This window comes from Amblyomma mixtum, chromosome 10 (genome assembly GCF_055824585.1).
Source record: "Amblyomma mixtum isolate Tamu chromosome 10, ASM5582458v1, whole genome shotgun sequence".
In the NCBI taxonomy this organism is placed as follows: domain Eukaryota; kingdom Metazoa; phylum Arthropoda; class Arachnida; order Ixodida; family Ixodidae; genus Amblyomma; species Amblyomma mixtum.
This window is the reverse complement of record NC_143021.1, coordinates 108,769,068-108,792,318: the sequence shown is the minus strand read 5'-3', so window position 1 is coordinate 108,792,318 and position 23,251 is coordinate 108,769,068. Positions and strand designations below refer to the sequence as shown.

At 45.7% G+C, this 23,251-nt stretch overlaps 1 long non-coding RNA gene and 1 pseudogene across 1 annotated transcript in view; one reads left to right on the top strand and one right to left on the bottom strand.

Annotated features, from left to right (window-relative positions):
* LOC149326640 (uncharacterized) overlaps positions 1 to 23,251 on the top strand; it is a 233,227-nt gene that overhangs the window by 38,688 nt on the left and 171,288 nt on the right. The gene's annotated exons all lie outside the window — the stretch shown is intronic.
* On the bottom strand, positions 2,806 to 3,804 carry LOC149326642 (uncharacterized; annotated as a pseudogene).

Here is a 23,251-nt window from a genome sequence, read left to right as displayed (position 1 = left end):
TGTTTTCTATGCTTGTTTTAGGTGCTGTGCCCCAAACAAGAAGACAATAGTGAAAACGCGAATGTACCAGTGTGTAGTATAGTTGTTTCTTTAGCCACATAGGCAAAAGGTCTTTTAATTTATACATGATACCAATGGACCTAGAGATACCTGTGCGAACTTTTTCAACGTGAGGGGACCAGTCGAGATCTTCGTGAAATATGACGCAAAGAAATTTATGTGATATTGCACGTTCAATAGATTCATCACGAAATTGAATCAGTGTTTCTTGTTTAATGCACTTGTTACGTGCACGGAATATAATGTACTTAGTTTTTTTAGTGTTTAACTGCAGTTCGTTAGTGCGGAGCCATGTGGATAAGTTTTGCAGCCATATATTGGTTTGTACTTGGAGGGCTTCCAGATCTTGTCCGCAGAAGAATACATTGGTATCGTCAGCGTACAGTACTATTTCTGGTGTAGAGGGCACGTTAATTACATCATTTATATAAAGAAGAAATAACAGTGGCCCAAGGATTGATCCTTGCGGAACTCCATAATGTATCAGACCTAAGCTGGACTTTGCATTCGGAATGTTCGTGTACTGTTGACGATTTGAGAGGTAATCCTTTATTAATGTGAGAGCCGTTCCTCTAATGCCATATTTATATAACTCGTACAACAATATCGGGTGCTTGATAGAATCGAATGCCTTTTTAAGGTCAAGAAAAACACCTATTGTATATATTTTCTGCTCAAAATTGTCTATTATCTGATCCTTAATTTTTATTAGCGCCATTTCAGTAGATTTCTCTTTCTGAAATCCATATTGCTGTTCTGCGATGATATCGTTTCGCTTGCAGAAGTTTAGTAGTCTGATGTTGATAGCCTGTTCAACTACTTTCGAGAGGACTGGTAGTACTGAAATTGGTCTATAGTTATTTATGTAATTTCTATCGCCTCCCTTGTGTATGATGGAGACTTTTGCAATTTTTAATTTGTCTGGAAATATTCCGCTACTCAAAATCAGGTTGCATATATGCGTAAGTGGCTGACTAATCATGTGACTAACGGATTTTATAGGTAGAACTTTAATATCATCAGCACCACATGCACTGCTACTTTTTAAGTTTTTGATTACTGTGCAGATTTCCAATTCTGTAGTTGGAAACATGAACATTGAGCTTTCGATGTTGGATGTGAGATACGTTAAAATCACAGTTACTTGCCTGAGATTTACTTGAAGCCCCTGATATGAGAAAATTATTATTAAGTTTGTCAGCAAGCGACGTCCCTGTGTAAGGCACACCATTTATAACGAGTTCAGAGATGCCGTCTCTTTCATTTTTGGACATTACCTTGTTTACGGTATTCCATGCCTGCTTAGGGTTGTTGCAGATATCAGTAAACTTATGTTCGTAATAACTGGTCCTGGCTTTTTTAATATCAGAGCTTAACTTGTTACGAATTCGTTTATACTCAATCAAACTGTCTATATTTTTCGTTCTTACAAAAGAGGCAAATAGTCTGTCACGATTTCTAATTCTTTTCAGAAGTTCAGCATTTATCCATGGTTTTATGGTTTTTTTACACTCTTTGAATTGCACTGTAGGAAAGGCTTGATTATAGAGCTCGGTAACTGTTTTAATAAAGACGTCATATGCTGCAACGGGGTCAGACAGTTGAAAAACCTCTGCCCAACTTGTTTCTGCTACTAAGTTTCTAAATATTTTGGTCCTTGCTTCATTAATGATTCTATATGTAATCGGTGCACTGATTTTGGAATGACTCTGTGTTGTAAAGTATGGTTTAAATAACATGAAAATAAGCAAATGGTCACTAACATCAGCTGCCGCCGCGGTGGCTCAGTGGCTATGGTGCTCGGCTGCTGACCCAAAAGACGCGGGTTCGATCCCGGCCGCGGCGGCTAGAATTTCTTTGGAGGAGAAATTCTAGAGGCCCGTGTACTGTGCGATGTCAGTGCACGTTAAAGAACCCCAGGTGGTCGAAATTTCCGGAGCCCTCCACTACGGCGTCTCTCATAGCCTTAGTCGCTTTGGGACGTTAAACCCCACAAAACCAAACCAAACCAAACTAACATCAGCTGTCAGTAGACCTGCTTGAACATCATCCTTTTTGTAGCTTGTGAAGCACACATATAGTAAAGTATGGCACATATCAGTCACTCTAGTTGGCATATGTATTACATTTTCACAACCAAATGAGAAAAAAGTATCAAGCATCCTTTGCTGATTAGATTCAGGCAATAAGAGATCGATATTGAAATCACCACAAATAACTACAGGCAACTTAAACTGCATGCACTGTTCTAACATATTTTCAAGAAATACTAAAAACATTGCCTGTGATCCAGAAGGCGGCCTGTATATAACAGCAAATATGGTACCAACACATTTTAACATGACACACTCAAAGTGCTGATCTATGACACAGAAGTCTTCTATGGTGACATAATTTAGGTAGTTCATTACATAAATGGCCACACCTCCCCCTCTCTTATTACTCCGTGAAATAGGTACGCATTTGTATCCTGGAAATTGTATGACATCATAATCATTGGTAAACCAAGTTTCAGTGAAAGCTAAAAATTCAAATTTATGGTCTAGTGCGTTTAGGAGTGTTTCCACAGAATCCTGTTTATTCCGAAGGCTTTGCGCATTGAGATGGAATAAGGAAAGTTGATTTTTTTCTCGTAGACGCGTGTAATGTTTGAACGAATCAGCATCATGATAAGAATATGCGAATGGGGCTGTTATTTTCAAGGGTGCTGCTATCAGTTACCGTGGTGTGCATACGGCCTGTTACTCAACGTATCTTATCCAGATAATTAGTCGTCCTAATCCTGATAACTCGGCTGCGGGGGCCACGACGAACAAACATTTTTCCATTCTTCAACCAGGCAAACTCATACTCTTTTTCTTTGGCCGTTTTTTTCATTTTCCAAAAGAGCGCCTTGTTCTGTGCTGTCAGGTTTTCATTGAAGAAGATTTTAGATTTCGCTTCCTTTAGCTGTCCCTTTTTTACAAGCCATGCGTCTCTGGTTGAACAGGATACGAAGCGTACAAGAACATGTGTAACCTTCTTAGAACTCTCCCCGACCTCACTGTCACTACTAGCACTCCCGTTGTTAGTGCTCTCCTTGATAGACCGTGAGGGCAATCGATGAACAGCCTCGACATCTGCCCTGGAAAGCAGCGGAAGTTCGAGATCAGTGGCCAAGACATTAAGCTTTTCCAGTAGGTTTTCATTTTCATGATCGGGCAGCCAAGTATCTCTAAATTTTGGCGTCTGCTGTACTGCTCTAGTTCGTTAACTTGTTGCCTTAATTCCTGGTTTTCTTGTTCTGCTACCAGAACCTCGAGTTTTTCCACTCGCTTTCCGAGGGCAGATATATCTGCATCCTGTTGTTTCATTTTTGACAAAACTTCGTCGTATTTTGTGGACATTTCCTGCATAAACTGCTCAATACCATCCACAGTGGCCTTTATCTCTCCTAGTGCGTCGATTTTCGATTTGATCTCAAGTACTTCTGTGAGCACGAGACGAACATCTGCAATTTCACTTGCAAGATTCATTTCTGGTTCCTCGCCTGTTTTCTTGCCACTATGGTTGCTTCGAGCCTTAGCTGTTTTGCATGTTGGGCATTCCCATGCTTTTTTTTGCAGTTCCTGCCTTTTTCTTGTATGTGGCTTCACTTACCCCTGAACATGTGCCAAGATGATACACATAACAACACTCTGAGCATGTTAGAAACGCTTCATCCTCAGAAAGCTGTTCGTTGCATGCAAGACATGTGTCAGCCATTTTTCACTTGTCACAACAGACGGAGCAGTCAGCAGCAGCGGCTACCAGAAAAAAAATAGCTAAAGTTGCATTTCAAGGGGAAAAGGAAAAAAAAACAACCTGTAAATTAAGGTGATGTTTTTAGGGCACGGATAGTAGGTCCTGCGGTGCCACTGCAGCTGAATGCTTGTGAAGAAGGTCCCCGGTGGCAAGCTGCTTTTATAGCTGTTAGGCGGTGACGTCACGAGCTACGTCGATGTTAGCAGCCAGTTTCCGAGCCACGTTTCCGATCGCCACTCATTCTGCGGTAGCTTATCCGGGGCAGATGTACGCAATCGGCTCCTGTAAATTAAGGTGATGTTTTTAGGGCACGGATAGTAGGTCCTGCGGTGCCACTGCTGCTGAATGTTTGTGAAGCAGGTCCCCGGTGGCAAGCTGCTTTTATAGCTGTTGGGCGGTGACGTCACGAGCTACGTCGATGTTAGCAGCCAGTTTCCCAGCCACGTTTCCGATCGCCAGTCATTCTGCGGTAGCTTATCCGGGGCAGATGTACGCAATCGGCTCCTGTAAATTAAGGTTATGTTTTTAGGGCACGGATAGTAGGTCCTGCGGTGCCACTGCTGCTGAATGCTTGTCTGTTCCCTTGCTAGGCTGTTGAACATTACTTTGGTTTTCTGCATGTTAATTTTTAGCCCCACCGTTCTGCTCTGCCTGTCTAATTCATAGATAATGCTTTGCAGTTCATGTCTTGAGTGACTTAGCAAGGCAATGTCATCAGCGTATCGCAAATTACTTAGGTATTCTCGATTAACTATTATCCCCAACTGTTCCCATTACAGGCACCAGAATACCTCCTGTAAACAGGCGGTTAGTAGCACTGGCGAGATCGTGTCTTCCTGTATGAGACATTTCCTTATTGAAATTTTATAGGTTGGTATTGGGGTTTAACGTCCCAAAGCAACTCAGGTTATGAGGGACGCTTTAGTGAAGGGCTCCGGAAATTTCGACCACCTGGTGTCCTTTATTGTGCACTGAAATTGCACAGTACACGGGCCTCTAGAATTACGCCTTCATCGAAATTGGGCCCCCGCGGCCGGGATCGAACCCGCGTCTTTCGTGCCAGCAGCCGAGCGCCGTAACCACTGAGCCACCGCGACGGGTTTGTAATTTTATTGCTGACTTTATGGAGGACCATGGTAGCTTTGCAATCGTTAAAAATATCTTGAAATATTTTCACGTAACACTCTTGTACACCCTGATTCCGCAATGCCTGCATGACAGCTGAGGTTTCCACTGAGTCAAATGCTTTCTCGTAGTCAATGAAGACTATATAGTGGGGTTGGTTATATTCTGCGCATATTTCTGTCAGTTGCCTACAAGGTAATCGCTAAGGTAATCGCTAATAGAGTCGGGACAACCCTAGACCTATCAACCAATTGATCAGGCAGGCTTTCATAAAGAACGCGGGATAATAGACTATACTGATGCTATCAATCAGGTGATAGAGAAATGCGCCCGCCTCCGAAAAGTTTTTTTGCGAAGACCGCCAGCGCCGAGCTCCTATAAAGAGACAGGGTCAGAAAAAGCAAGCATGTCTCACGTTTACTGCTGCATCGTTTCAGGAGGCCTTGCGAAATCGTTGCTGAACGCTTAAAACTAAATCAGTTCCTGGTGGTTTCCCTTGCGATCGTCATCTGCTTAGATTTCACTACAGCCAGGTGAACAGCAGCAGCATTTACCAACGTTTGGCCATCCCCTCGGTCAGGCTAGCAACTTCCTCGCATGTACTACCTTTGCCATAAGTAACCGAGGTGCATGGTCTGCTTCCCAGTCGCATAGTGGTATGCTCATTGCGCCCTTTGCAGAAATACAGACGCATGAGTTTTCTTTGCTGTACTTTGGAGAGAGGTACATTAGAGGTACATGGGGAGAGGATCATAAGCGTGATTGCCTAGCCTCGAACCGACAGCGAAATGTAACACGACGTGCTAGCGCACATACTTCGCATTTGGCCGACTAAGCTGAATCGGGTGTCTTGCTCGTGTTTTCAAGGACAGGCGCACTGTGCCGTCCGTATTGCAAGATAAATGTTTTTAGACTTCGATGTGTTGGAATGGGCAGGTGCACCGTGCAGTAAATGTCCCCAAGAAAATCATTTTATTCTCACACGTGTTTGAAAGGTCATGTGCTATGTACCATTGTCACGAACATTCAGCAGCAGCCATTCGGGGACGCGAAGACCACCCCGAGCAGCAGAGCAGGAAGGCGAAACCCCTTTTGCTTCTTCGGCATTGCTCCCTCCTCTGCAGCATCTGCGGTCTGCTTCGGCCAAATGGAAGAGCTGAAAGGGCGCAAGTGGTGCATACACAAAGGTAACGCGACGCTGAACAGGGCGGCATCCAGCTTCAAGTACAGTTTGACAGGCGATGGTGGTAGGGCTGCATCCGAACGACGCTCAGAACGACTGCACGCGGTGGTCTGCGCGATGAGCGGGCTTGGTTCGCTGAGGAAACTTCGCAAGTCGCGTCTTTAATGCGGCGGAGAATACGTTAAGGACCGAAAAGTCGGCGCAAGAACTTTTGAGACAGTCGGCGGCGACGAACTGGTGCACAAACAAGCGCATGGCCGCCTGGCTCGTAGGTATAGCGATCAGCTTGAATGCTCTGTTGACGGGGTATTCGCTGTGTGGCCAGTTGCGCTGCTTCTCCCGCGCGCGTCGAGAACAGGATCAACGTCGCACTCAGGATTGAAAGGAAACAGCATCCAGTGGAGCAGTAACTGGACGACCGAAGACGAGCTGCAAGGGAGTGAGCCATGATGTTCCCTGCAGGGCCGCATTTTAAGTGAATGTTGCATATGGGAGAATTTGGTCTTATGCTTCGTGCTCGACATCAACATACATGAAAAGCATGTCGCTCAGAGTTCTGTCGAGTCATTGTACGTCTATGACTAGCGTGCCTCATTGTCAGCACAGCCTGAGAAAAGCGGGTCGTGAAAGCAGCTCTGCTGACAGTAATGATAACTGCAGGGGCGCCACGATGTTGTTGTACACAAAGAACTCTGCTGCCTGAACAGTTTCGTTTCCAAGCAACGTGGTCTCAGCGTGCCGTGTTGTAGAATCTGCCGCGACAGCAGTCCAAAGTTTTCCAGCGGATGAGTTGGAGAAAGATCCAAGTCCATTCTCTTACACGCCGCAAGAGCTGCGTCGAGTTCCTCACGACCGAAGAGAACAAACATAAGTGATTTGTGCGACGCAGAGAACCAGATTTTGATATGCGGAGGGGCCAGCATGAGTGCGGCTATTTCCGTATTTGCGGCTGGCTAGTGCGTTTAGAGCTTATTTATTTTTCTTTGCAGCAGAGGGAGCGATTTGTTCTCGTATGTATCGCAAAGGAATCCTAAGACCGCGAGATAGGACGCCAGACGGTGTTGCTGCGGTTGCGCGCTTTTGTTCCGTTGTTCTGGACTGAAGAAAAGGCACCATTTGACGGCACAGTTCTCCTGATGCAGCCAAATGAAAGATCGATCGAATGACCATCGCCGCCCAAAATGCGTTCTTTTAAAGAGGAATATTACCCGGACGTAGCAAATGATAATGAACGCAGTACATGCTACTGTGGCGCATTCTTCCGGGCGTTTAAATAACCTTCGCGATTAGACGTCTTTAGAGAACGGCCAAAGAAAAGATTAAACTGGCGCTTCGCGATTGCCCACCTTGGGAAACCAGATTCCGGGGCCTGCTCCAATCGGTCGGCTTCTCACCCGTAATGTTTCTTCACCCTGGGCTAAGCTTTCCTGTAACCGTATTTGGAAGGGGTGCTGCTACCATGGCAGTAAGCAAAAACCTCCCCACCCGCTTTTTACCTTTTAGTGTAGGGGCTGCCTGATCTCCGGTGCTTGCGCGCAAATCGCATATCTCACGGCTACTTGGCAGCTTAAAGTATCTTATGTCGCGAACAAGTGCGTTCAGCACGGCAAGCAGCGAAGAAGTTCCACGGTGAGCGGATGGCCCAAACCAGGACTGCTTCGTCGGGTCCATGCGCATACGTCACTGCTGCTGCTGCTTTATCTTTCAGTTGAAGGGAACCCGCTGTACATGTCTATTTATCGGAAAGCGACGCAATTCACATTAGCGAGGGGATATATTTTCAATTTCAATTCAATTCAATTTTATTCTCCAGTTATGCAATGGAACGTTCTCCGGGATAAAAGGACCGACTGGGCCTTGACTTAGTCCCGGAGACGTTTACAGAGCAGAGACAGGCAGTATATACGGAGAAATGCTAAACAGTACAAAATTAAACTGATTAAACAGGAAAAAGGCTGATTATCACACACACTCGTGTACTTTGCGAAAAAAGAGCAAAGAAGCCAAAAGACCAGTCTTCATTATCATCATCACCGCCTGCCTAACTACGCCCACTGCAGGGCAAAGGCCTCTCCCACGTCTCTTAAATTAGTCCTCTTCTTTACCAGCTGCGGCCACCGTATCCCCGCAAACTTCTCAACCTCATCCACCAATCTAACTTCCTGCCGCCCCCTGCTGCGCTTGCCTTCTCTTGGAATCCACCCAGTGGAGCGGTTATCTTGGCTTTGCATTACATGCCTTGCCCAAGCCAATTTCTTCTTGATTTCGGTCAGACTTCGCTGTAGAGTTATGCATTATATTTTCGTCTATTCCCTTCGGTAAAATGTAAATTGGTGATGTATATACCAATCCCTTTTATCTGCTCCCGAATGACCCGTCTTTCGTCACCTCTTCCTTGTTCTTGGTCGAAATGCAGAACATGATTCCGACCAGCGATAACGCCGAAGCAGCGGACTATCTACGGGAAGAATAATACGAGTGTTACATTTAACTAGGCTAGCGGCTAAACCTTGTCAATATATAAATCATATTTGATGGGTACAGGTGGCTGTTCCGTCGAGTAGGTAGTTGTGTAGTAAGAGAACTTCTTGCTGGGCTAGTTCGTAATTCATTGTAAACTCTAGTTCGTAATTCATTGTAAACTAAAGGCGCCAAAAATAACACAAAAAAGACAAGGGGACGGGACCGAGCGCCACTCACAGCTAGTTTATTTTGCAGACCATAGATACATATAACACAAAGCGCCTGCGCAAAGAACCAAATTACGTATCAATGTGATAACGAATGCTCAAAAACCTTTTTTCCGCCTGATAGACAGATACAGAAGTTTCGCTAACACACGCACTGCCTTTTTTACTGATATAAAACGCTTCAATCAGTTCTCTGACTTTAATATAGCTGCTTCTGGCAAGGATCCGCACGGATGAAAAGCATGGCTCACAAGAGCGTGAAGGGCAGGATATGATATGTTTTGGCAAATTTGGGCCCCTCTTTATTTTGCTCTACGATTCGTTCATATTCCCTGATTCGCTCATTAACGCAACGCCCGGTTTGTCCTATATAGGAACTACCGCATGAGAGGGGAATTTCATAAACAACCTCTTCGGAACATTTCATGAAAGTTCGCTTATGCTTAGTACCACAGCCTCTGTCTTGTTTTTTTTCTTTTCTTTTGTCGATTCGAGTACAAATGCTTCCGAGCTTCAGGGGGACTGAAAAGACGAGCGGGACACTATGCCTCCTCGCAACCTTCTTCAGGCTGTGGGCCAACTTGTGCACGTACGGCACCGCCACAGGTCTCACCTCTTCACGAGGGACCTCTGCCCCAGCTGTCACAGCCCTCATCTTCACCTTCTGTAAGAGGCTTTCGGCGACCCCTGTCACGAGCACCCCTGTCAGGAAGTTCCGCCGCATGAACTCGGAGCCGTAAATTGTCGAATCGCAAGGAAGGTCTATCCAGAAAAGCAAGAAATGTGCCTTCTGGAGTGTGTCGACTGTCTTCTGAAATCTGGCTACCCGAAGACCACTCTACGCATAGAAATGACTGTTGGCGCCATTGTGTCATACTTTAGCAATAATTCCCCAGCAATTCTTCAAGCAGATAAGGAGGGTGGTTTCGTCGTTATGTCGGAGGATAACTTCTCGATAAAAGCAGCCCAAGCGACAGAAGAATTTTTCGCCCATCCCTGTAAAGTCTACAAGAATGGCTTTGTGTGACCGTCTGGGTTTGGTCAGCCTTGCTAAAGAAATTGACAAAAGCAAAAATAAAGCGCTGAAAGTGTTCTTTATGGTGAAGACGCACAAGCAAGGCTTGCCATTCAGAACGATAGTAACAGAAAAGGTTTCGTGGCAGAAGCAGATTATTCTTTACCTGTTGAAGCATTTGAATAAACTAGATGTAGGAGATTCGTTTTTAACTAAAAGATCCGACGAAGTTTGTGAATTTCTGAAAACTGAGGTTTATGTTGGGCGTGCCTTTTCCGTGGATGTTGTTGACCTGTTTTATCCTGTGCCTCATGATGCCTTATTTACAGCTGTCAAGGAATGCATTGAAAGAAATGATCCCACTTCCTTTCAGCACTGTGCCGGTATTTCGTTGATGATTTTTTAACCGTTTTAAAGTTTTACCTGGAGTCCACTTTTATAACATTTGACCAGCGGTATTTTCGGCAGAAAGCGGGCATTTGTATTGGTTCGTGTGTCGCTCCGGTTTTATGTAACATTTTTCTTTCACAAATGAACCAAGTGGTTCGTCAGGTTTTGCCAGCTAACACCACTTTTAATGTTTTGAAGGTATAGGATGCGCAATCAAAGGACGAACCACGAAGAAAGACACAGAGACACACACAAGCGCACTTTTAATGTTTTTAGATACGGTGACAATTTTTTGATTGTTGTAACCAAGAGGCAAGCTTAAACTTCGCTGAAGCAGCACATAATGTTTTATCTCTTTTCAGACAACATGGAAAAGGCATGGATTTTACATGTGAACGGCCGGTGGACAATGTTTTACAGTTTTTAGATATCAAAATTGAGTTCTGTACGGATTATGTGTGTTGGTCTTACGCTCCGCGAGCAAAAAGGGCTTCTGCCATACGCCCCTTCGCACTCCAAATTAGTGAAAAGAGGTATTGCCTCACTGTGCCTTGTCCGCGCTAAGGAAGTCATGCGTTCACAAGATGCGACCGAGTTTTGAAAACCAATTGGCTGGGCTGGCTTCAGCCGGATTCCCTGGTTAACTCGTGACAGTGGTCGCCGAAATCCTCTTACAGAAGTTGAAGATGAGGGCAGTGAGAGCTGGGGCAGAGGTCCCTCGTGAAGATTTGAGACCTGTGGCGGTGTCGTACGTGCACAAGTTGGCCCACAATCTGAAGAAGGTTGCGAGCAGGCATAGTGTCCCGCTCGTCTTTTCAGCCGCCTTGAAGCTCGGAAGCATTTGTCCTCGAATCGACAGAAGAAAAGAAAAAGAACAAGAAAGAGGCTGTGGTATTAAGCATGGGCGACCTTTCAGGAAATGTTCCGAAGGGGTTGTTTATGCAATTTTCCTCTCGTGCGGTGATTCCTATATAGGACAAACAGGGCGCTTCGTTAATGAGCGAATCAGGGAACATGAACGAAACGTAGAACAAAATATAGAGTGCCCAAATTTGCCGAAACATATCAGATCTTACCCTTCACGCTCTTGTGAGCCATGCTTTTCATCCGGGCGGATCCTTGCCTGAAGCAGCAATATTAAAGCCAGAGAACTGATTGAAGCGTTTTGTATCAGTAAAAAAGGCAGTGCGTGTGTTAGCGAAACTTCTGTATCTCTCTATCAGGCGAAAAAGGTTTTTTGAGCATTCGTTATCACATTGATGCGTAATTTTGTTCTTTGCGCAGGCGCTGACGTTGTGTTATATGTATCTGTGGTCTGCAAAATAAACTAGTTGTGAGTGGCGCTCGGCCCCGTTTTCTTGTCTTTTGTGTGTGTGTGGTTTTTGGCGCCTTTAGTTTACAATAGGTAGTTGTAGGGTATGAAACGCACAGAGAGAACGTGGTAGGCAGCGCGTGCGATAACATTTACACTATAGCCAAACGGGCGAGTTGGTGGTACATATTGAATGCCAACAGCGCAAACGACGCAGACAAAGTAGAAGAAAACACAGGACAAGCGCTGACTCACAACTGAAATTTTATTCAAGGAAAGTAGTACATTTTATAGAAAAAAGTGGCCAACTTATCAGCTAGTAAACACAACCCATGTTTCTACGTGGAATCAAGGTATGCAACCTCACTGTCATATAATGAAATAGATGGCTTACTGACGCATAACCTTGTTTTTTTCCTCATGTGATATGCTTCCATAATCTCACGTGTTAATCGGGACGGGTGTTTGTAGAGGATATCACAGTAAGGCAATGAAGGAAAACAAGATTGGCAGTCTCGAACATGGTCAACTAGATTATTAGATTTGTTAGCTTCCAGATTATTTGCATGCTCTTTCAAACGTGTATTGATGCAACGCCCCGTCTGCCCGATATATATTTGTCCGCATGACATTGGGATTTTGTAAACTACCTCTTCTGCGCATGGCACATACATTGTTTCGTGCTTAACCCCACAAGTTGTTTCAGATTCTTTTCGTTGCTCAGCCTTTTTTTTCCAAAACAGCACAAACCCTTTTAAGTTTCTTGGGTGCGGAAAAAACCACCCCTACGCCATACCGTTTTGCCACATTTTTAAGATTATGTGACAGGCGATGTACATAAGGGAGAATGGCAAACTTTTTTCTTTCCTTCTCTTTTCCAGGACTAGGCACCAAATATGGATTCTTAAGCTTTCTGGCTACCTTGTTACAGCCCAATAACATAACACCATCCGGGTATCCAGCTTCCTTTAACCTTTTAACTTGTTCATTGAAGCTATTGGTTGCCATATGGATACAAGATTTTGATAATGAGGACGAAAGAGATGAGACAACAATTCCTGTTTTAACTGTTTTCGAATGATGCGATTCATAATTTAACAGCGGTTTTCCCATCCTAGGACGATATTCCCAACAGACGTGTCCCGTCTCCACCTTCAAACTCAGATCTAAAAATTGTAGCTTGCTACCGACCGTGACCTCAGTGGTAAACTCTAGACCTAAAGCATTTTCGTTAAATACTTTTAGTACATCAGTCATGCGCCTAGAAAAGTTAGTTTTTTCTACAAAAACTAAGAAGTCATCGACGTAACGAAAAATGCGTGACGCCATTCCAGACAGATTTTCCTGGATGCCACGATCAACAAAGGACAAAAAAATATCGCTAATCACTGGTGCCACTCTAGATCCAATGCAAACACCCGCTTTTTGGGTATACAGTTTACCGTCCCATTCAACGAACATCGACTTTAAATAAAAAGACAGCAGCTCAAGAAAGCTAGCCACAGAAATGCCACACCCTCTAATAAACTGTTCTTCATCATTGTCAATTGTTACACATTTTGAAACCGCCTCCATCAATTCATTGTGAGGGAGGGAATAGAACAAATCGACCACGTCAATACTGAACACTGTACATGAGCCTGGATTTTCATGTCGCAGAAAATTTACCACACTTTCAGAGTTGCGGACTCTGAATGGGTCCTTAATAGCCAAGGTAGCCAAAAATTTCTGCAAATACCCTGAAATTTCGTGCTGCCAAGTGCTCCTCTCAGTTACAATAGCCCGAAATGGCATACCATCTTTGTGTGTTTTCGCTGAGAAAAAAATTCTTAAACTAAGTCCTTTTGCCTTATTGACACTAGCTTTAAGCCGGTCCAGGTTCATACCCTCCAGCAAACGCAGAGCTCCGGCTTTCACCTTTCCTGGTTTTTTCGAAACCGGGATGAAGTTTTTCTGCACAGCCTCCATCGCTTTCAACGAAAACATTGTTTCCGGAAGGACCACAAAACATCATTCCTTATCAGCTGTTAGTAGCTTCAAATTATGCCACGTAGAAACATGGGTTGTGTTTACTAGCTGATAAGTTGGCCACTTTTTCTATAAAATGTACTACTTTCCTTGAATAAAATTTCAGTTGTGAGTCAGCGCTTGTCCTGTGTTTCCTTCTACTTTGTCTGCGTCATTTGCGCTGTTGGCATTCGATAACATTTAGCTGAGTTGAAAATTAGAGCTCGTGGTGTCCTCTGCCTTGTGCCTGAAGCGCTCCAAGTTTTTTTACGATGGGTAGATCTAGCTGACGCCATGTGGCTAGCTTAGGCGGTTAGTGCCAAAGTGTTGGCTGACTCGGTGAAATCTTGAACAATGTAACATCTGTGCAGTACCATCTAAATGCGAAAAACTTACTTCAGCGCTGAAGGAAGGTCATATTGGGCATGCTCTATCACAGAAGCTTACAAAATTACCCATGGAATTTATTTTTTGCCGGCGTACTTTTTATCTAGATGGGTTCAACGCATGTGGAAAAGTGTAAATTAAAATGTGGCATAAATTTGTTGACTCTTTTTTGGTTGGTTGGTTTATGGGGTTTAACGTCCCAAAGCGACTAAGGCTATGAGAGACACCGTAGTGGAGGGCTCCGGAAATTTCGACCACCTGGGGTTCTCACCTAAGATTAGGGAATAGAACCGATTACAAGCTGCTGTTCTGGAGCGCCATTGTGAGCCGGAGTTTCAAGCCTTCGTACCTTAAGGATAAGTCAACAGCAGTAGCCCTCTCCTCTTATGAATTTTTCACTTTTTTTGTAACTTTTCTATCATTTCCAATTCTTGATTTGTATGATATGAGTTAGGTTTTCGAGGTGCCTTGCTGAGGATCGGTCACACGTTCGCGCTTTTCTTCAGATATTTTGTAAAGGCTCATCGAGAACCTCCCCCCCCCCCCCCATTCGTTTTTTTTTCTCTAGAGCAAACTCTGCAAAAGGCGATGTACATCCCTGAACGCCGGTTAAGCAAACGCGAGGAGCCTAGTTCTAGTGAAGGGCGCCTTCTTCGCTTAAATAGCAACCGAATAACGGGCGCCGCGGGGTTGATGATATAAACTGTGACATTTCGGCAACATACCGCGTATACAAAGCCCCAGAAACGGCGTGCGAAAGAGGGAGCTCGTCCAGGGCGGGGCTCCCTCCTACTTGTCCCTCCCGTTGTCGCTGTCCGTAACGTGCACAACGGCTTGGCTGAACGCACGCAGCGCTCGCCGGTAAGCAACGTCATGGGCATGAGGGCAAAGTTTGATATTTCAATATTTAAGTAAAATAACTCAATAACACTTCGATTGCAATTTTGCTTACAGCGCGCTAAAATGCATGAACTCTCGGGAAGCCTGCAGGCAAAGCGATCCCTCCAGTGCACGTAACCTGTCGGAAGTGTCAAAATATCCTTGAACCCCGCGCCAAGGCAAACTGTTATCCCTTAAAATCCCTTAAAATACTTTTAAACGCCTTGTTACAAAGTTTACTACTCGATATTAGTCAACCAGCTTTCTAGTTAGCGCGCCTTAACTGTATTTTGATGCGCTAAACCACTGACAATGCAATGCCGCGAAAAGCGGTCTTCTAACCTGTCTATGAAAATTGCAGTACATGTTGGGTAGAACAATCGGTATACAAGCGTGCACTTCAGCTTGGCAGTGTTTGCTTTGTACGCGCTGGTTTTCTAAATAACTCTGGAAGAATACTGTTACTGGCTGATGTATAGTGCGCTTGCCAGCGTCTGTGAATACGAGCTACAGATAAAAGACGCTTCATGTTTATCTCCAAAGACGATGTTTACCCCCTTTTCCTCAGGGTACCTTCAAAATCGAATGTTTTTCTAGAGCGCAGCTCTTTGGCGCCCGTTACTGCGTTTCGCGGCGTCACCGTCGCCGTTGTCCATTATAACCAGCAGTGGACAGTTTAGTCGCGCTTTAAGCTGTGAACCATTGGAGCGAGAGCTTGGAAAGCAAAGGAAAGGCACGTAACTGTCTTCTTGGAACAGTGGACACCTCAATCGTGCTTTCAGCTACGCGGCGGTAGTGACAAATGTGCGCTGCATGCGTTGGCATTGACAAAGTTGTGCCATTTTAAAGAAAGGAAGTGCGCATAACTGTCTCCCTGGGTGGTGGTGGTGAAAAACATTTATAGTGCAATAAATATTTACAGAGAGGTGATTGGGGTAGGCCCTATTGGCCCTTTCCCCTAACAATACTAGGTGCAGCCCCTATTCCGGGGCCCCATTGGCAAGCAACGCCACCCGCGTCCGGTGAACCAAGGCCTTTTGGGTCTTTAGGTCCTGACAGCCGAGCAGGGCCGCCTCCCAGTCCTCTCTGGTGGGGTTGGGGGGGGGGGGATAGATGGGCTGGATTGACACGCCCAAACCATGTGGAAGGTGTCAGCCACCTCCCCACAGAACTAGTGGGTGCCTGAATCGTGACATTTCTGTTGACAACCCCTGCGCACAACGATGAGGCATTAAAGGCTTCCGCCTTAAAAGTCCATTCGGATTTCTGTGGTGGCAGTTCTTGCTATGTGGACGCGACCAGCGACTCAGGCTTACATTCGGCGACGACGGACCTCAAGAGGTGCAAGCATGGTGTGAATTCGACACTTTTTGGAACTTAAGCGGCCAACACTATGTTGTGGGCGGAATCGGCGGCGAACTTCAGCTAAAAATTCATCGGAGCGGCGCTTGGTCAACGGGGCGTGAAACCGGCAACATGACGGTGGCATTCACACACTTGCTACTGCTTATGCAGGTTGGTTCTTTCTACCATGCTCTTAAAAAAAACCATATTTTTCACTGCCGGTTCCCCCCATATTGTTTTTTTTTTTCTGTAGCCATTACTCGGACGCTTAGACCAGTGTGGTCGAAGCGTGTGCACGTGAAGGGACATTTTGATCTTTTACGCAGTGCTTCGTTTAATTTGTTACTTCTGTTATGCGGTGGGGACATTCAATTGTACCCGGGACAATGCAAGGAACTACCAGATCTGCTAGAGTGTCAGAAGGCTATGTTGTCAAAGTTAACATCTATTGAAGCGAGACAAAATCAACTTGCACTTGATATAAATGTTCTTAAAACGCGTCTTTTGTCTATGGAGATAGCAGTTGCAAAAATTGATGTTATGAGCGTGGTCCTAACCGCAGTTGAGGAGCAGCAACATCAGATACTTGCAACGTTGACGAGAACTGAAGAAAGAGTGACTAACCTTGAAAACAGAGAGAGGAGGTGCAACCTTTTGTTTTACGGTCTCGTGGACTTAGTAGCAGATGTGGCGGCGACAAAGTCAGAGCAGCTGATTGCTCATTTATGTGAGCATTCATTTAGACTAACCAGTGTTAACATCGAGCATGCACATAGAACAGGACCTACCATGTTGAGAAAAAGCGTCCGATACTTGTGAAGTTTCCTTTGTTTAAGGAACGTCAGGCAGTGCTGCTTAAGGCGTATAATTTGAAAGGTACAGAAAACATCATATCAGAAGAATTCGTACGTTCTACTCGTGAGAAAAGGAAGAAATTGTGGGAGTTTGCTAAGCAGAATGGCAAAGAGGGAAACAAACCGGTATTAAGATATGAAACGTTGCACTTAGAAGATAAATGATATCAGGTTGGTAGCGCATCAGGGGGGGTTCAGATATGACCGATTAGTTCGCAGATAACCGTTCGGCCGCTCACTGTTATGCTAATCAATTGCAGGAGTATAAGGAACAAAGTTGAAGATTTCTTCTTACTTATCCCTTCGGCGCAACCAGCGATAATACTGGGCATGGAGTCGTGGCTTGATTGTTCTATATTGCACTCGGAAGTTTTTCCCGATGCCTATCACTGCTTTCGACGCGATAGAAATGCAAGAGGAGGCGGGGTGTTTGTTCTGGAACGCCGCGGTGTATTATTGGATTGCAGTGCTACTGAGATTGAGTCTGTTTTTGGTTTGGTTTGGTTTATTGGGGTTTAACGTCCCAAAGCGACTGAGGCTATGAGAGACGCCGTAGTGAAGGGCTCCGGAAATTTCGACCACCTGGGGTTCTTCAACGTGCACTGACATCGCACAGCACACGGGCCTCTAGAATTACGCCTTAAAGAAATTCAGCCGCCGCGGCCGGGATTGAACTCGCGTATTTCGGGTCAGCAGCCGAGCGCCGTAACCACTGAGCCACCGCGGTGGGGCGAGTCTCTTTTTGTAAACTACGCTTAGCAAATGGCAAAACGCTTGCCATCGGGTCATACTACCGGCCTCCGAATGCAACCTACGAACAGACTGTAAAACTCTCGCAGCTAGTCGATACCATCAAATGTGGCCACATTTTGTTAGAGGGGGACTTCAACCTCCCTGACATTGACTAGTTACACAATGATCCCAGAACTACTGCTTCTGATTCTTTATATTCTGCTTTTTTTATTTTCTCGATGACCATAAGTTTCAACAAATTGTTTGCGTGCCATCACGAAACGATGGCACCAGTCATGTGCTTGATTTATAGTTGTGCAACACTGCGAATATTGTACCAAATGTGCACGTTTTGCCTGGTATTAGTGACCACAATGTATTTGTTGCTGACATTAATGTTGAAAATTTGGCAGCTGTTAAGAAACGCGTGAGAAAAGTGTATGTTTGCAGTAAAGGCAACTTTGATGCGATTAATTCAGCCATTGAGTGTTTTTTATCCAACGTTTGGTACGCTAGCAGACGACCTGAGCACCGAACAGCTATGGAACGTCCTTAAAGAGACGCTGTTTACACTCAGCGAAACTTTCATCCCAACACGGGTCTTGTCAAGCAGGGCATCCAGAGATAAGCCGTGGTTATTAAGCAACTGCGTATTTTTCTTCGTAGACTGCGGCGAGCTTATCGCAAGACAAAAACGCACCGGACGCGCTAGAGCACACCTTGAGCTTAAGAAACTAGCACGCGAATTCCGAAACATGGCCATTTCTTCAAAATAATCGTATTTTCAGGACCTTGGAGCTAGTTGAAGATCAAAAAGAATTCTGGGGAATTGTTAGATGGAACGGCAAAGACAGTGTCTCTGTACCCCCGCTAATAGATCATGGAATAATAGTTAATGATGATGCACAAAAGGCTGAGCTGTTCAGTGGTTACTTTTCTTCAGTTTTCTAACAAGTGTAGTGTGCAAAACAGTGGAACATATTCTTTATAGTTGCATTAAGTCTCATCTGGCTAAAAACAGCTTTATTCATCCTAGTCAACATGGATTCCGTCAAGGGTTTTCTTGTCCAACGCAACTGGTTGAATTTACGCATGACTTAGCAGTAGCTATCAACAATAGACAACTGATGTTATACTGCCAGCGCCCAGCCGGAGGCAAGCAGACGCAGAAACTGCTGGCGGGGAACGAACCGTTTATTCTGGCAGCACAGGCCAATATATAGCGAAAGGTGGAAGCTATGCAACATCTAGCCCAAACAGAAGTTTTGTTAAAGTGGAAAGGGGGTTTCAGGAAAACAGCAGAGTAGAATGGCTATCGCTCGAATTTCCTTTCGAATTCCTTTTCAATTACCTTTCACTGGATTGAAGTTTCAGTTTCATTCAATTTCCAATTACTTTTCAATTTCTGTTCCTCCATAGTGTGACTGAATTAAAATCTCAGCTTGACCTGCACACTTTAGCCTCCTGCCGTGAACTAGTACTAGCACTCTGCCTTTATCGTAGGTTTTTTTTTTTGCCATCTTACCATCGGACAACATCTGCATCCCTCCGGCCCATGCTTGATGCAGCCACAGTCACCCTAAAGCCGTTTGCTCCCAGTGCACCCGTACCTCAACATTTCAGAAGTACTTTTTTCCACGCCGAGCCCCGACTGAAACGACCTCCCCGCCCACATTGCCTTGTTAGCCGATCATCACGAATTGAGGATTGCCGTGAAAAAACTGCCCCTAACCCTTGCCACCGTTTCTGACACCCACCGCTCATATACGGGGCCTTGGAGGAATTGATAGATCACTGCTGCTTGTGAGCCAATTAGCCCAACCTCAGTACAACGTTGACCGCATAAAAGGAAAACCGGCGCCGCAGAGCGCAACGTACACGAGGACGGCGCCGCAGGCAGCCGTGAAGATGCATCGATCCCCCTCCCCGAGGTGAAGAAGGGCAGGCGGTCCTCGGGCCAGCGCGGCAGGCGCCACGATTAAGTGCTCTCGCATGCGATGGCCCCATCCATTCAGACCCTGGCACCGTCGCGTTGTCGCCTCCCGGACTATTCATTTTGCGCGGCGGCAGCCGGCCGCCTCAGGTGTAAACGCTTCGCTACTTTTTTCCACATTCAAACTTCCTTCGGCTGTTAACGTTCAGGCAGCCAGCTTTAGTTTTACGAGCGGGATCTCCTTCGAGTATCAGTGCGCGAGTAGAGACGTTAAGATAAGGAAAGCTCGCGCATGCTGTTCGCGTGTTAGCGCGCGGACTTTGAGTCGTGTTCAGTTGGTTTCGAGAACGGTTTCATGATTTCAGCGAGCATACGCGTGGTAACCGTTTTAGAGCAGTCTGTTTTCGCTTCGCAAAGAGCAGGAAGGGCAACCGACCGGCCAGAGATTGGTCCTGTCGCACTCTGCGGCCCGCTTCACCAACTGCGCCGAGCAGCTGGCTGAGGACGCAGCGCATGGGTTTCGTGTACCTGTGATGTGAACAGACTTAACACACACGCAAGACATATATTCTTCTCAATTCCCATGCCTCTGGAATGCTCTTGAAGCAGTGAATTTGGGCGCAAAAACAGAGGTTGCTAAACTGCACTAACACTCTTCTCTACGAAAATGAAAGGCCATGCAGGTAAGGCATAACTTGCACAGGTTTCTGTTCTGTCTGATGTTTAGTGTGCTCCGATTATTTAATTTTTTGCGAAATGTTTTCAGACATGTTGGTGACCAGATGTGCAGGGTAACCTGCAGAGGAAATTCGGTCGATCTGGAACTGGTCGATCTGGCACTGCATGGCCTTTCACACAATTTTAAGAAAGTTGCGTCTCGTCACAGAGTTAAGCTGGTTTTTTCGGCTCCTTGCAAACTGGCGAAATTATGTCCGATGGTGACCAGGAAGCGTGTTAAGGCGGCCTGTAATATCAAGCATCACACCGTGTACACACAATGCACTGCCAATGTTGTGTACGAGATTCCCTTGACGTGCGGCAAAGTGTACGTGGGTCAAACCGGGATATGTTTCAATGAGCGCGCCCGCAGGCACAACGTCACCATGAAGAACAGATTTGGAGGTAACCTTCCATTACACTGCAGCAGTTGCCAGGGCTGCTACCCCAGGTTTAATGAAACCAAGGTTCTAGCTAAGGCTCAGGACAAGACCGAAAGAGAAGTAACTGAGGCCTTTTTCATTCACCTCAGGAAATACAAGTGCGTTAGCACGCCTTCTATTAACCTTACTAGGAATGAACTTACCTTTTTGGATGGGTACATCTAGACTATTAAATCGTTTGCTTCTCTATGTTTTAGTGTTCTTTTAGAGATTTTAATGTGCTTGTATTTTATTTGCCGCCCTTTATACGGATTTTTATCCCCACCTTTAAATTTCTTCATGTTGTTAGGCATTTTTTATGGTGTTGTCCTCTTTTTCAGTGTCATCTTTCATACAGCTCTGTTTTCTCATATTGTTATTTATTGTTATCAGCCGATATGAATCCCCCTTTTTTACTGTACCTCGGAAGGTGTTTGATATGCTCACATTCTTGGGTGTCTTATAATCTTACTTAGATATGCTTTTTTGCGCTCTCTTTTGTTTGGTTGTTGGGTTCACGCTCCGTCACGCAGCTCATCTCTGGTTATCAGCGGATATATAAGTGCGCCTGGCTTATTTTGTCGTCATTAAGTTGAAAGTTTTTCTACTTTTATGTCGTCTCTATCCTTTTTCCTGTGAACGTCTTTTTAACGCACAGCCTTTAAAATATTGTTACGTGCTTAGCACGCACGGGGGGTTATTCACCGAGGGGATCGGTCGGAGCAGGATGGAAGCAGGAAGCCTACCAGCGTCCTTCAGCTCTTTCTCTTCTTTTCTCTCTGCTGGTCCTTCATCTTCTGCTTCTTCCGTCGAGGTTCTATGGAAGCACGTTACATTTCCCTCCTCGCAGACGAAGCCCGTCGGGCGAGTTAAATAGACCGTCTGGGATGGAATCGCTTGAGGCGGGCTACATGCACCACCTGAGACTGGCGTGACCGTCGACCACTAGCAGTTAGTCGTGATATAACGTAATTAACGTCACTAATGCACTCCAACACAACAAACGGTCCAGTGTAGTGGGATAGCAGTTTCTGACACAGACCACGCTTGCGTAGAGGGGTCCACAACCACACAATGTCACCAGGAACATAAGAAACTTCTTGGTGTTGGACGTCGTAGCGGTTCTTGGAACGCTCTTGCGAAGATAAAATTCGAACGCGGGCAAGCTGGCGAGCTTCTTCAGCTCTGCAGAGTGTGGTCGCAAGAGAAGGTTCGTCGTGGATGAAAAATGGTAGAATGGTGTCAAGGCCACAGCGAGGCGAGCGAGCATAGAGCAGGTAAAAGGGGCTGTAGCCAGTTGTCTCATGTTGCGCTGTGTTGTATGCATGAGTAACGAACGGGAGGACGCCATCCCAGTCTTTATGATCTGCAGCGACGTACATAGCAAGCATGGTGGTGAGCGTCCGATTAGTGCGTTCTACCACACCGTTCGTTTGGGGATGATATGGCGTGGAGTGGCGAAAACTGCAGCTGCTGAGGCGGAGAAGTTCTTCAACAACGTCCGCTGTAAATTGGCGTCCACGGTCGCTAATGAGAACTGCAGGAGGGCCGTGCCGAAGAATGACGAAACGAAGTAAGAATTTAGATACTTCAGACGCAGTAGCAGCTGGTATCGCGGCTGTCTCACAATAACGGGTTAAGTGGTCTACGCACACAAGAATCCATCGATTTCCTTTCGAGGACCGTGGGAAAGGTCCAAGGAGGTCAATGCCAACTTGCTCAAACGGAGCTGTTGGAGGTGTGATTGGCCGCAGTTTGCCAGGTGGACTTGAAGTCGGCAGCTTAAAGCGCTGGCATTGCACACAGCTGGCTACATAGTGCTGGATGGTTGAACGCATGTTAGGCCAGTAAAATCGTTGCTGTGTGCGGTGGAGTGTGCGTGTCACTCCCAAGTGCCCAGACGTGGCGTCGTCGTGCATCATTTCAAGAACTGTGGTGCGTAGGTTTTCGGGTACGACAAGAAGCATGCGTGCTCCTCCAGAAGCGAAATTCTTCTTATAAAGCAAACCGTCGCGAATGCAAAAAGTATTCTTTACAGAATCTTGAGCGGCATCAAACAAAGAGGTTAATGTTTGGTCTTTGCGTTGCTCACTTCGGAAAACTTGAAGATCGGGGAAGGCTTGTGAAAGTGACGCCAAGTATTCATCAAAGTTGTCTGCGTCGTCATCAGTCGTTTGAAGCGGCAAACGGGAAACACAATCGGCATCTGAGTGTTTACGGCCGCTTTTATGCACCACAGTGAAATTAAATTCTTGTAGGCGCAAAGCCCATCGAGCAAGCCGGCCACAGGGGTCACGAAGACTCACTAGCCAGCAAAGCGAGTGGTGGTCGGTCACGACGGTGAAAGCATTCCCGTACAGATAGGAGCGGAAGCGCTGTACAGCGAAAACAACGGCGAGACATTCTTGCTCAGTAACC